The following is a 12683-nucleotide window of genomic DNA, read 5'->3' on the forward strand; positions in this document are numbered from 1 at the left end:
CAATTCAGCAAGACATAACTCCTCCCAAGAGCCAGACCAATGCTTGCATCCGGACTGAGAGCTCTTGAGAGAAATACTAAGTGGTCTGATATTTTTGGGAAACTATATACAGCACCTCTGCTGGTAACTTACACCAGCCATGATTGGGCACATTAGCATATTGGTAAGGGAGGAAAAGAGAAACAAGGGGAAGAAAAATATCAGAAGAATAATCTGCAGCTTTCATTAAAAAAAATTGTGAACATTGTGCAGATTGAGCATATATTTTTAACCTTTCTGTAGTTTTCTGCATGTATATGTTCCACTTATTCCTTCAGTCAGTGGGCAGTAGGCCCAGACTGGCCATAGGGCACACCAGCCACTTACCTAGTGGGCCAGGGCTGCCAGTCTTTGCAGGGCCAAGGCAGCTGGGCTGCTCTTTGAGCCAGCACCTATCACCCGACCTCTACACGGCGGCCCGGCTGCCAGTTCAGCTCAGTCATCTGCGCTGAGGACGCATAAACATGAAGGGGGGAGGAGCTAGAGGAGACACTTTTGGCCTCTTCAGGGCCCCTGTTGAACACCTCCAGTATAGTTCAGCCTATGGCGCTGGGGGCGTGGCCATGAAGGGGGAGGAGCTAAATGATACACCTGCTGCAGACACTGTGGAGTCGGAGCAGAGAGAATGTGAGTGTGACCCCTTGTAACCTGGATAAGAGAAGCGGTGGGGGTGGATGCATATAGAAGAATCATTCTCTCCATTCCTTCTGCAGCTTCTGAATGCCTGCTAGAGGGAGAGGAGGAGAAGCAGACATTCAGAGGCTGCAGGAGGAAATAGAGAGAAGAATTATTTTATATGCAGCCACCCCCACCACTCCTATCCTGCTTATTTCTGTTTCCCCTTCCTGTGCTCCCCCTGCTCTCTGCCTCAACCTCAGTGCTCTCCAACCCCCCATGCTCTCCACCTCCCCCATGTTTTCCACCTCCCTCTGTGCTCTCTAGCCCCCAGTGCTCTCTGGCCTCTCCAGTGCTCTCTGCCTCCCCCAGTTCTCTTGAGCCCTTCTAGTGCTCTGTACCTCCCTGCATACTCTCTACCCCCCAGTGTGCTCCCTACCTCCCCCAGTACTCTCCAGCCCCCCTAGTGCTCTCCGCCACTCCGCAGTGCTCTCCAGTCCCCCAGTGCTCTCCGCCCCCCCTGTGTTTTTTGCGTCCCCTCAGTGCTCTTCAGCCCCCCCTGTCCTCGCCGCCTACCCTCAGTGCTCTCCAGCCCCCCCACTGCTCTCCAGCCCCCCAGTGCTTCCTGCCTCCCCCCAATGCTCTCTGCCTCCCTCCTGTGCTCTCCACCTCCCCCTGTGCTCGCCACCTCCCCCTATGCTCTCTGCCTCCTTCCATGCTCTCTGCCTCCCCCCAGTGCTCTCCGCCTCCTCCCTGTGCTCTCCACCTCCCCCGGTGCTCTCAGCCTTTCCCCAGACTCTCTGCCTCCCCCCAGTGTTTTCCACCTTCCCCAGTGCTCTCTAGCCCCCCAGTGCTCTTCGCCTCCCTCTGTGCTCTCTACCTCCCCCTGTCCTCACCACCCTCTGTGGTCCTTGGCCTCCCACCATGGTCTCTGGCCCACCATGGTCTCATGCCCCCCTGTGCGCTTCCCCCACCGTTTTCTTGCTTCCCCCTGTGTTCTCTGACCCCCCCAGTGCTCTCCAGACCCCCGGGCTCTCCAGCCCCCCATGCTCTCTGCCTCCCCCCAGTGCTCTTCAGCTTCCTCCCTGTGCCCCCCATTCTTTTTACCGCCCCCCAGCCCCCCACACCTCTGCCAGTTTCCCCCCACCCCTCTCCCGGGGGATCTGTCAGGATGGAGAGTGGGGAAGGGGCCAGTTAACATGTCATGGGCTGCTCAGTCCAAAATGCCTCAGCCTAATTTTTGTCCCAGTCCAGGCCTGGTGGACAGTGTTTATATGCACCATATACTGTATGTTCTGATCATTTGCAGTATCATATTTGATATAAATGATGACCCAGGTGATGTTAATAGCTTGGTATACAGGTGCATTTAAAAAAATTTTAATATCAACAAGAAGTTATTTTATTTCAGTTATTCAATGCAAAAAATGAAACTCATATATTATATGGATTCATTACACACAGAGTGATATATTTCAAGCATTTCTTTCTTTTAAGGATTATGTCTTACAGATAGTGAAAACCCAAAATTCAGTAGCTCAGATAATTTGAATATTACATAAGACGATTAAAAAAAGAATTTTTAATACAGAAATGTTGACTTAATGAAAATGATGTTCATGTACAGTATAGTATGCACTCAATACTTGGTCGGGTTCCTCTTGCGTGAATTACTGCATAAGTGCAGCGTGGCATGGAGGTAATCAGCCTGTGGCACTGCTGAGGTGTTATGGAAGCCTAGGTTGCTTTGATAGCAGCCTTCAGCTTATCTACATTGTTGGGTCTGGTGTTTCTCATATTCCTCTTGACAATACCCCATAGATTCTCTGAGGGGTTCAGGTCAGGTGAGTTTGCTGGCCAATCAAGCACAGTAATACCATAATCATTAAATCAAGTATTGGTATATTGGCAGTGTGGGCGGGTGCCAAGTCCTGCTGGAAAATTAAATCAGCATCTCCATAAAGCTGGTCAGCAGAGGGAAGCATGAAGTGTTCTATAATTTCCTGGTAGAGGGCTGCGCTGACTTTGGACTTGATAAATCACAGTGGACCAACACCAGCAGATGACATGACTCCCCAAATCATCACTGACTGTGGAAACTTCACACTGGGCCTCATGCAACATGCATTCTGTGCCTCTTCACTCTTCCTCCAGACTCTGGGACCTTGATTTTCAAATGATATGCAAAATTTACTTTCAATCCTAAAAGAGGACTTTTGCACCACTGAGCGACAGTTTAATCCTTTTCCTCCTTAGCCCTGATGCTTCTGACATTGTCTCTGGTTCAGGAGTTGCTTGACAAAACTCATGCAACACTTGTAGCCAATGTCCTGGATACATCTGTGTGTGGTTGCTCTTGAAGCTCTGACACCAGCCCTAGTCCACTCTTTGTGAATCTCCCCCAAATTCTTGAATGGCTTTTGCTTTACAATCCCCTCAAGACTGTAGTTATCCCTGATGCTTGTGCACCTTTTTCTACCACATGTTTTTTCTTTCCACTCAACCTTCCATTAATATGCTTGGATCAAGCACTCTGTGAACATCCAGGTTCTTTAGCAATGACCTTTTTTCACTTACCCTCCTTTTGGAGGGTGTCAATGACTGCCTTTGCAGACAACTGTCAAGTCAGCAGTCTTCCCCCTGATTGTGTAACCTACTGGACCAGACTGAGAGACCAAAGGCTCAGGAAACCTTTACATGTGTTTTGAGTTAACTAGCTGATTGGAGTTTGACTCCATGAGTCTAAAATATTGCATTTTTTCTCAATATTCTAATTGTCTGTAATCAAAATTAAAAGAAATAAATACTTTAAGACTATAACTCTGTGTGTAATGAATCTATATAATATATACATTTCACATTTTGAATTGAATTACTGAAATAAATTAACTTTTTGATGACATTCTCATTTTTGGAGATGCACCTGTATATGATATGATTTCATATTGGTATATCTAATCCACAGCAGGTCTGCTTACTAACTGATTGCAGACTACAGATACAGATTGTAGCAGTAGGTAGATTCTCTTGCTCGATTCCTCAGTGCATTTCAGAATGTGTCTGTCTTTCGTATCTGGCTATCGTACATCACCAGAGGGTTCAGCACCTCATGAAGAGTTTAACAAACGTGGAATTGCATTGCAGAGAAATCATGACAAACAAAACAGATCAGTGGATCTTCTAAACATATTTGCTGTGTTGCACATACATGTATGACATTCAATCTTTAAGATGAACAATGCCTTACCTATAGATTGAATTGGCAACTTCTCTTTTTTGTTTATATTCTAAATACCGCCATCTGTTTGATAAGGATCAGGAGAAGCTGCTTGTAGTACACCACTGCTGTTATTCACATAGAGATTTTCCTCCGAGACAGTGATTAAGCGCCCCCCATCATGATATGTGAGATACAGGTACCAATTTAAATAAAGTCATTGCAGAGTATCTAATTAAAGCAATGAGACTTTAAGGTTGTTGAGCAATCCAATGTTTTTTCAGTGATTTCTTTTACAGTAGCCTTTGGATCGAAAACCAGGTATGCCTGAATGTTTTGGATATTTCTATTAATCCTTCTTACTGGTTATGAATACTCACAAAGGATGCTTTGGACTTGTATACTTTGGGGCACTGTAAAAAAAATACATTATGTAAATAGCACAAGTCTAGATCTGAACTCAAATCTTTTGGATGCAACACAAAAGTAGGATTCCTCTAAAATTGGTGGCTTCTGTAAATGTATAAGCATAACAGAGCTTCCATTACAATGTTTTCAAAATGTGACCATAGCCTTCCACTATGTGTCAATGTAGGAATTCCATTTTGCTGTAAAAGCATGGCTTGTTGTCAGCTGTCTCTCCCAATATCAGTGACAAGATAGATTTATCTTTGCAAAAATTATGGATAATACTTTATTTAAAACCCTTCCCGTAGTTGTGTAGGTACAGTATGTGTTTATGTTTTATCTCAAATTATTAAATTAATTTTATCAGAAATAATTTACCTTGTACTATAAATGAATCACAGGTTTTCTGGCAGTTGTAAATATACTGCCAGTAAGATGATGAGGATAATGAATAAGGTAATGTTTCTCAGAAGAATTGTATTGCCAGTTGTATTCTGCCCTATCAGTACTATGTTTAGTTATACAATTTGCAGCTTTTAAAATAGTAAAGTGGTACACTTGTGGATTTTTTGCTTTTTGACATTGTTTCCCTTTCAAAAACTATGATATTCACAGCATTTTTTCTAGAAATGTCAAAGCAAAAGATCCATAAGCCGCACATCATGAAGCGGACCCATGTGCATGAAGTGAAATGAATGCCAGCCTCAGCCCAGACTCCAGCCAGGCCACGCTCCAATGCATTTTGCTCCAACCCTTGGAGCTTAATCATGGAGATTCCCCATGTTTGAGCTCCAAGGGGCATAGTGAACACGTAGGGGGTGTGGCCTGGATGGAGTCTGGACTGAGGTTTGCCATTCATCTCACTTCATGCACATGGGTGTGCTTCATGATGTGCGGCTTATGGAACTTTTCCTTTGACATTGTTGCAGCTTGGAGCTAGGACGACGAGCTCCCTGTCCCTGCCTGCAACTCACAGTGGTCTAGTTGGATTTGACCTCTCTCCCGACACCTAAATTTTGCCTTTTTTGGTCACAGTGATTTTTTCTAGAAAGCTAACTCATATTTTAGTTTTTTTTTATTACATTTTTCGTGTTACTTTTTAATATTTTGTATGTTGAACAATGTTGCTGAAAATCATTAGTGTGGAATGTGCTTTTGCCATTCTATTTGTACCATTGAACCATAGTTGTGCCCAGAGGGGTGTGCCAGGTGTGCCTGGGCACACCTTAATCACTCTGTGCAGAGCCAATTCCTTCTACTGCCCGGTCCTCCCTCCTATGTTGCTCCCCCCTCCCACAGTGCTGCTGGCTTCCCTTCTCTCCCCCGGTTACTGTGGGGTATGTTTTAGGAAGGAGAGAGGGGTGCTCAATCAGCCGCCGATCAGTGTTCATCAATGCTGCCTATTAGTGCCCATCAGTTCTGCCTATTAGTGCTCCTCAATGCCACCTATCAGTGCTCATCAGCGCGGCCTATCAGTGCCACATATCAGTGCTCATCACTGCCACCTGTCAGTGCTCATCAGTGCCACCTACCAGTGCCCATCAGTACAGCCTATCAGTGCTAATCAATTTCGCCTATCAGTGCTCATCAGTGCTGCATATTATTGCCACCTATCAGTGCTCATCGACGCCACCTATCAGTGCCCATCAGTGCAGCCTATCAGTGCTGCTTATCAGTGTCACCTATCAGTGCTCATTAATGCCACCTATCAGTGCCCATCAGTGCGGCCTATCAGTGTTCATCAATGCCACCTATCAGTGCTGCCCATCAGTGCCATCTATCAGTACTTCCTATCAGTGCTGCCTATCAGTGCCTCCTCAGCAGGACTCTGAGCTGAGAGTGTCTCTCTCATACAGCTTGCACTGTCAGCCCCCCCCCCCCCCCATGGATAGGAGAGGAAAGAGCCAAGCTTCTCCTCCATCTCCTGCCCCTTCCCTCATGTGTGCGCATCAGGGGAAGTGTGAAGCCCAACAGCTAAATGATCAAATTCAGCTGCTTGGCATCGTAACTCCCGCAGGGCACACAGAAGGGAAGGGGAGGGCAAGGAGCTGATCGGCTCTTTCTTCTCCCATCTGTGCAAGAGAGAGGGGGAACTGTCAGTGCTGGCTCTAAGCTGTATGAGAGAGATGCTCTCAGCTCAGAGCCCTGTAGCTAGCAACCCCACCGAGGCAGCGTAACAAGTGTGACCTTTGCAACCCGGGTAGTTCCACCACTGATATATCACTTACATAAGGTATTATTAGTGTAGATAGAAGGTCTTGAATTATAATTAGTTTCCGAGCCTTAATATATGCAAAATATTTTAAAACAGCACAAACCACATTAAGCCAAAATTACTAGACTAAAGTGCAATATTATGCAATTCTTTGTTTTCTTTCATTTATTTGGGTGGTAAGCATTTTATTACTGGCTCTTTCCCTATTGACATGGCAGCAATTTATTGCAGGCCCCTCCCAAATGGGACACAGATAATAAAAAAGTAATAGGTAAGAAAAATGTAATGGGCTTTACCTTTTCCCCACTCAATCCAAAATTTGAATTTCCACATTAACCACTTCCCGACCAGCGCATGACGATGTACGTCGACAGAATGGCACGGGCAGGCATATTGGCGTACAAGTACGTCCAATCTTCAATGCCGCCCTGCCATCGGGAGCGCGCCGCCGGCAGCGCGCTACCGCGCTGATCGGGACCCCAGTGAGTCCGGTCGCGGGACCCGCGGACTCGATCGCCGCGGGCATCCCCGCGATCGTCTCACGGGATGCCTGAATGGAGGAAATGCTGTGTAAACAGCATTTCTCCATTCTGCCTAGCAACTAGTGACGCTGATCTCTGCTCCATGTGATTGGAGCAGAGATCAGTGTTCACTAAATGAAAGCCCAACCCCCCACAGTTAGTAACACATCCCTAGGAACACTTAACCCCTACACTGCCACCCACTGGTTAACCCTTTCACTGCCAGTGTCATTTACACAGGAATCACTGCATTTATATAGCAGTGATTACTGTATAAATGGTCCCAAAAATGTCCGATGGGTCCCCCACAATGACGCAGATCGCCGCCATTACTAGTAAAAAAAATAATAATAATTATTAATAAAAATGCTATAAAACTATCCCTATTTTGTAAACGCTATAACTTTTGCGCAAACCAATCAATAATCGCTTATTGCGATTTTTTTTACCAAAACTATGTAGAAGAATACGTATCGGCCTAAACTGAGGGAAAACATTTTTTTTTATATATTTTTGGGGGATATAACGAAAAAAAAAAAGAATGCGTTTTTTTCAAAATTGTCGCTCTATTTTTGTTTATAGCGCAAAAAATAAAAACCGCAGGGGTGATCAAATACCACCAAAAGAAAACTCTATTTGTGTGAAAAAAAGGGCGTCAATTTTTTTTTGGAAGCCACGTCGCACGACCGCGCAATTGTCAGTTAAAGCGACGCAGTGCCGAATCGCAAAAAGTGGTCTGGTCTTTGACCAGCAAAATGGTCCGGTCTGAAAGTGGTTAAACCTCTTCTGATTGGCATATCATGGTATTTTCTAATGTATTAAAGTAAATAAACTCCTGTTTTCTTTGTCTGGACCATCCTTACCCTCCTTTTACACCTTTCTATTAATTACAGAGCTGCCTATTGCAGTGATGGTAAGACACACTGGGTAAGGCACTGGGGGTTGGTGGTTGGTGAGCAGAGCAAGTAACCATAGAAAATTGTGTTTTTTTTGTTTAATATAGTCCTCTGTATTCTAGGGATTTTTTTTTTGCCTGCTCTATGGAAAAAGTGTTAATGTATGAAGTCAAAAGTGGCAATTAATGATGACTGCTAATGAAAAATTATATTCTGCTTCTTTATTTTCTGTTTCTTTCAAATGCCACAGGTTGACATTATTATATTTAGTATTATTAGTTATTAGTTATTGTAAGTGTTGGTGTTATTTTACATCTTTGAACCAATAACTGTTAAATACCGTATTTATTGGTGTATAGCATGCGTCGGCGTATAACACGCGCCGGAGTATAACATGCACTCCAAGTTTAGGATGGAAGTTTAAGGAAAAAATCTTACATTTTAAATGCCCATCAATACAGCCTTATCAGTGTCCATCTGCAGCCTTGCCCATCATTGCCGAATAATCAGTGTCGATCTGCAGACTTGCCTATCAATGCAGAATGATCAGTGTCCATCTGCAGCCTTGCCTATCATTGCAGAATGATCAGTGTCCATCTGCAGCCTTGCCCATCATTGCAGAATGTTCAGTGTCAATCTGCAGCCTTGCCCAACAGTGTCCATCTGCAGCCTTGCCCAACAGTGTCCATCTGCAGCCTTGCCCAAAAGTGTCCATCTGCAGCCTTGCCCAACAGTGTCCATCTGCAGCTTTGCCCAACAGTGTCCATCTGCAGCCTTGCCCAACAGTGTCCATCTGCAGCCTTGCCCTAAATTGCAGCATGATCGGTTTTAAATTGTTACCGCCGCCGAGATATACAGAGGCAGATGTCCTGTGTACTCGGCTCCTCCCAGCTCCTCTCACAGTCCCACCCAGTCCTGCCCGTTCTCCTGGCTCCTATGATGGACACAACACCGGTCCAATGGCGGGACGTAAATGCTAGGAGGCGGGACTGGGCGTGACTGCGAGCAGAGCGGAGCCTAGCCAAGTACACAGTACACTAGGCTCTATCTATTTTGGCGGTGCTCGTTGCATCCTTCCCCTCTGAGGCACCGGTTCGGCATTTAACACGCATGTTATATGCCGATAAATACGGTAGTTATCAGATACCTTTTTTTCCATGTTTGAGCTTCAATCTTTCAATTCTGTGTGTAGCATTAATACTTAAGCAGACCCAGTCCCCCCAATATACACCATAAGAAGATTTTAGCATAATAGCATAGTAATGTCTTTATGAACTCTCATAAGGATACAACTTGTAATGAAAGATTATCTTTTTTATAGTCCTCCTTTTTTTACCAAAAAAGCTATGATGTTTTGCATCAAAAGAAAGTTAGCATTAATCTAGTGCAGAGCTGAGTAAAACCTTTATGAAGGTTTATAGGTCTGAGATTTAATGTTGCTTGGTGGTTAGGTCTGGAGTTGTATAAGATATGTCACTTTGACAGATTACACATTACTAGCACATGAATGTAGATTTCTAGTGCTTAGCTTCATTAGTTGGCAGTGAGTGTCTGATAAAGAGGTGTTTGGCATGCTGGCTCTGTGCAGAATAAGAGAGTGTCTGTTCACAGCTGGTGTTTTTTTGTTTGTTTATAATTGACAGTTTTTATTAGATTTTAGCATTTTCAATACAAAGGTATAAAACACAGTTTAAGGAGGCAAGAGAGAGATAGAGGTGGTAATAACAAACAACTCTGGAGAGGGCATAGGTGTCCTTGATACATCAGGATTGATACAAAGTCTAATGGCATAGTTAGCTAGGTTACAGCTCTATAAAACAGAAGGACACAATACTCGAGAAAGCGGTGAGAGCTTCTCTGTCAGAAATCCATTAGCATGTTCTGTAATTTATAATTGCATGGCCTGCTTTTCCAGAAAAGAAAAAAAAAAGGAGGAAAAGGGGGAGTGAAGGGGAGAAAAGAGAAGGGAAGAGATATAGGAAAGCTCCAATCAGTTGGACTTGTCTCTCCTGGGCTTCGAGTCTTTACGGTATACAGAGCAGGGAGGGTCTCATGGAATCAAGGGGGATCCATCCGTTGATGCCAAGGATCCCATGTTGCCATGTGTCGGTCTACTCCAGGCATCACTAAATGGTGGAGCGTGGGCCAAATGCGGACCGCATCACTCTCCTATGTGGCCCGCCATGGTACCGCCATTTATCAGCCTTTCCTTCCCCCTGCTGTCTCTGTAATCCTCACACAGAGCCGACAGCAGCAGGCGGGACAGTTCTGGATGGGGGCGGAGCTACCAGAGGTTAACAAGCAGGTGATTTGCTGCTAGGATGAAGGGCAGTCTTAGCAACCAATCACCATCTTGCAACACCCGCCCTCCATCCGAGACATGCCATGCCTCCCTCCAATCTTCGGTCTATGCAAGGTAATTGAGGGAGGGGGCGAAGTTACAGGGAGTGAGATCACTAGTCTGAAAAGCTGAAAAGGAGAAAAGTGTGTGCTGACTCGCTGAGGACATTAAAGTGGAGTTGTTGAGGGCTGAGGACATCAGGGTGGGGGGGCTGATGTATGGGAGAGATGTGGATATTACAGTGGGGGAGATGTGGAAATTACAATGGGGGAGAAGCTGTGAATATTACAGTGGGGGAGATGTGGATATTACAGTGGGGAGGTGTGGACATTACAGTGGGGAGATGTGGATATTACAGTGAGGGAGATGTGGACATTACAGTGGGGGAGATGTGGATATTACAGTTGGGAGATGTGGAAATTACAGTGGGGAGATGTGGACATTACAGTGGGGGAGATGTGGACATTACAGTGAGGGAGATGTGGACATTACAGTGGAGCAGATGTGGATATGACAGTGAAGGAGATGTGGACATTACAGTGGGGGAGATGTGGATATTACAGTGGGAAGATGTGGATATTACAGTGGGGGAGATGTGGACTTTACAGTGGGGATATGTGGACATTACAGTGGGGAGATGTGGATATTACATTGGGGAGATGTGGACATTACAGTGGGGAGATGTAGACAACACAGTGGGGAGATGTAGATATTATGGGGGGGAGATGAGGACATTACAGTGGGGAGATTTGGAGTAATGTTGGGGGATAATGTAAATAGGGGGAAAGGACAGTACTGTCGGGGGGTTTGGTGTCAAGGAAGTGTGAGAACATTACTGTGGAGGGGGGGGGGGGGTGATATAAAGGAGGACACTCATCAAGAGGGAGAGGACTCTGATGTGCACTGGGGACTGAGGATGCTGATGTAAGAATGGGTTCAGATCTGTACATATGCATTAGGTGTATTAAGCATTAGGCATTTTAATGGGCTGCACTACCCGCAAGAAACACTGAGAAAGACGTTTCCGTGCGGTTTGGCTGACCGGACCTTTGTGAATTTTAATTCATTACCCCTTGTCTACTCGGTCAATTTGTCGGGGGGGTTTCCATTGAAGAGCCTCTAGACATCTAGACATCTAGCCATCGTTAATATATGTGTGGCCAATGTTTTGGCTAAACTGGGTAATTTGTGAATTTGTGGGGGGAGGCCTAAAAAAAAACATTTGGGAGAGAGAGGGATATCCACCATTTGGTTCAGATGGTGTCAAGTGTGTGTGGCGGCAACCAGGTGAGGAGTACAAAAACAAGTGTGTCATGCCTACAGTCAAGCATGGTGCTGGGACTGTCATAGTCTCGGGCTGCATGAGTGCTGCCAGCACTAGGGAGTTACAGTTCATTGAGGGAACTATGAATGCCAATAAGTACTGTGACATACTGAAGCAGAGCATGATCCCCTACCTTCAGAAACTGGGCTGCAGGGCAGTATTCCAACATGATAACGACCCCAAACACACCTCCAGTATGACCACTGCCTTGCTAAAGAAGCTTAGGGTAAAGGTGATGGACTGGCCAAGCATGTTTTCAGACCTAAACCCTATTAAGCATCTGTGGGGCATCCTCAAACGGAAGGTGGGGGAGCGCAAGGACTCTAACTTCCACCAGCACTGTGATGTCGTCATGGAGGAGTGGAAGAGAACTCCAGTGGCAACCTATGAAGCACTGGTGAACTCCATGTCCAAGAGGGTTAAGGCAGTGTTGGAAAATAATGGTGGCCACACAATATTGATACTTTGGGCCCAATTTGGACATTTTCACTTAGGGGTGAACCTACTATTGTTGCCAGTGGTTTACACATTAATGGCTATGTTGAGTTATTTTGAGGGGACAGCAAATGTACACTGTTATACAAGCTGTACACATTATACATACATTTTAGCAAAGTGTCAAGTCTTGTTGTGGGTTGACAACACACATTACTTTTGTGTACTGAATTGTCTCAGCCCTCCCACTGTCCTCATCTCCACAGTAAGTCGTTGAATGTTCTGTGGTCCAAGATATGAACTGCAAGAGATAACTAGACTCTATGAGGGTTATTTATTAAAATTGCAGCATGCCAAATCAGCTGCAGTTCTGCATAGAAACCAGTCAGCTTCCAGGTTTTATTGTCAAAGCCTAAATGAACAAGCTGAATTTAAAAGTTGATTGGCTATAATGTACAGCTGCACCAGATTCTGAATGCTCCAATTTTGGTAAATCTTCCCCTATGAGATAAGACAGGAAGTAAGCACTGGACATGGGACAGCTTTGATTTTTTGAGGACAACTGACATTTTTTAATGTGTTGAACAGATATAATAAAACACTTTAAACTGTGTATTTAACAAACTAAAAGGAGGCAGTACAGGGAAGTTCATTTTTAGGGTTTACATACAC

General features: G+C 45.0%; 1 protein-coding gene across 1 annotated transcript in view; it reads left to right on the top strand.

Annotated features, from left to right (window-relative positions):
* SRRM3 (serine/arginine repetitive matrix 3) overlaps nucleotides 1-12683 on the top strand; it is a 577610-nt gene that overhangs the window by 423479 nt on the left and 141448 nt on the right. The window lies entirely within an intron of this gene.

This window comes from Lithobates pipiens, unplaced genomic scaffold, assembly GCF_037356315.1.
Source record: "Lithobates pipiens isolate NorthernLeopardFrog02 unplaced genomic scaffold, aLitPip1_a1.2 Scaffold_16, whole genome shotgun sequence".
Taxonomy (NCBI): Eukaryota; Metazoa; Chordata; class Amphibia; order Anura; family Ranidae; genus Lithobates; species Lithobates pipiens.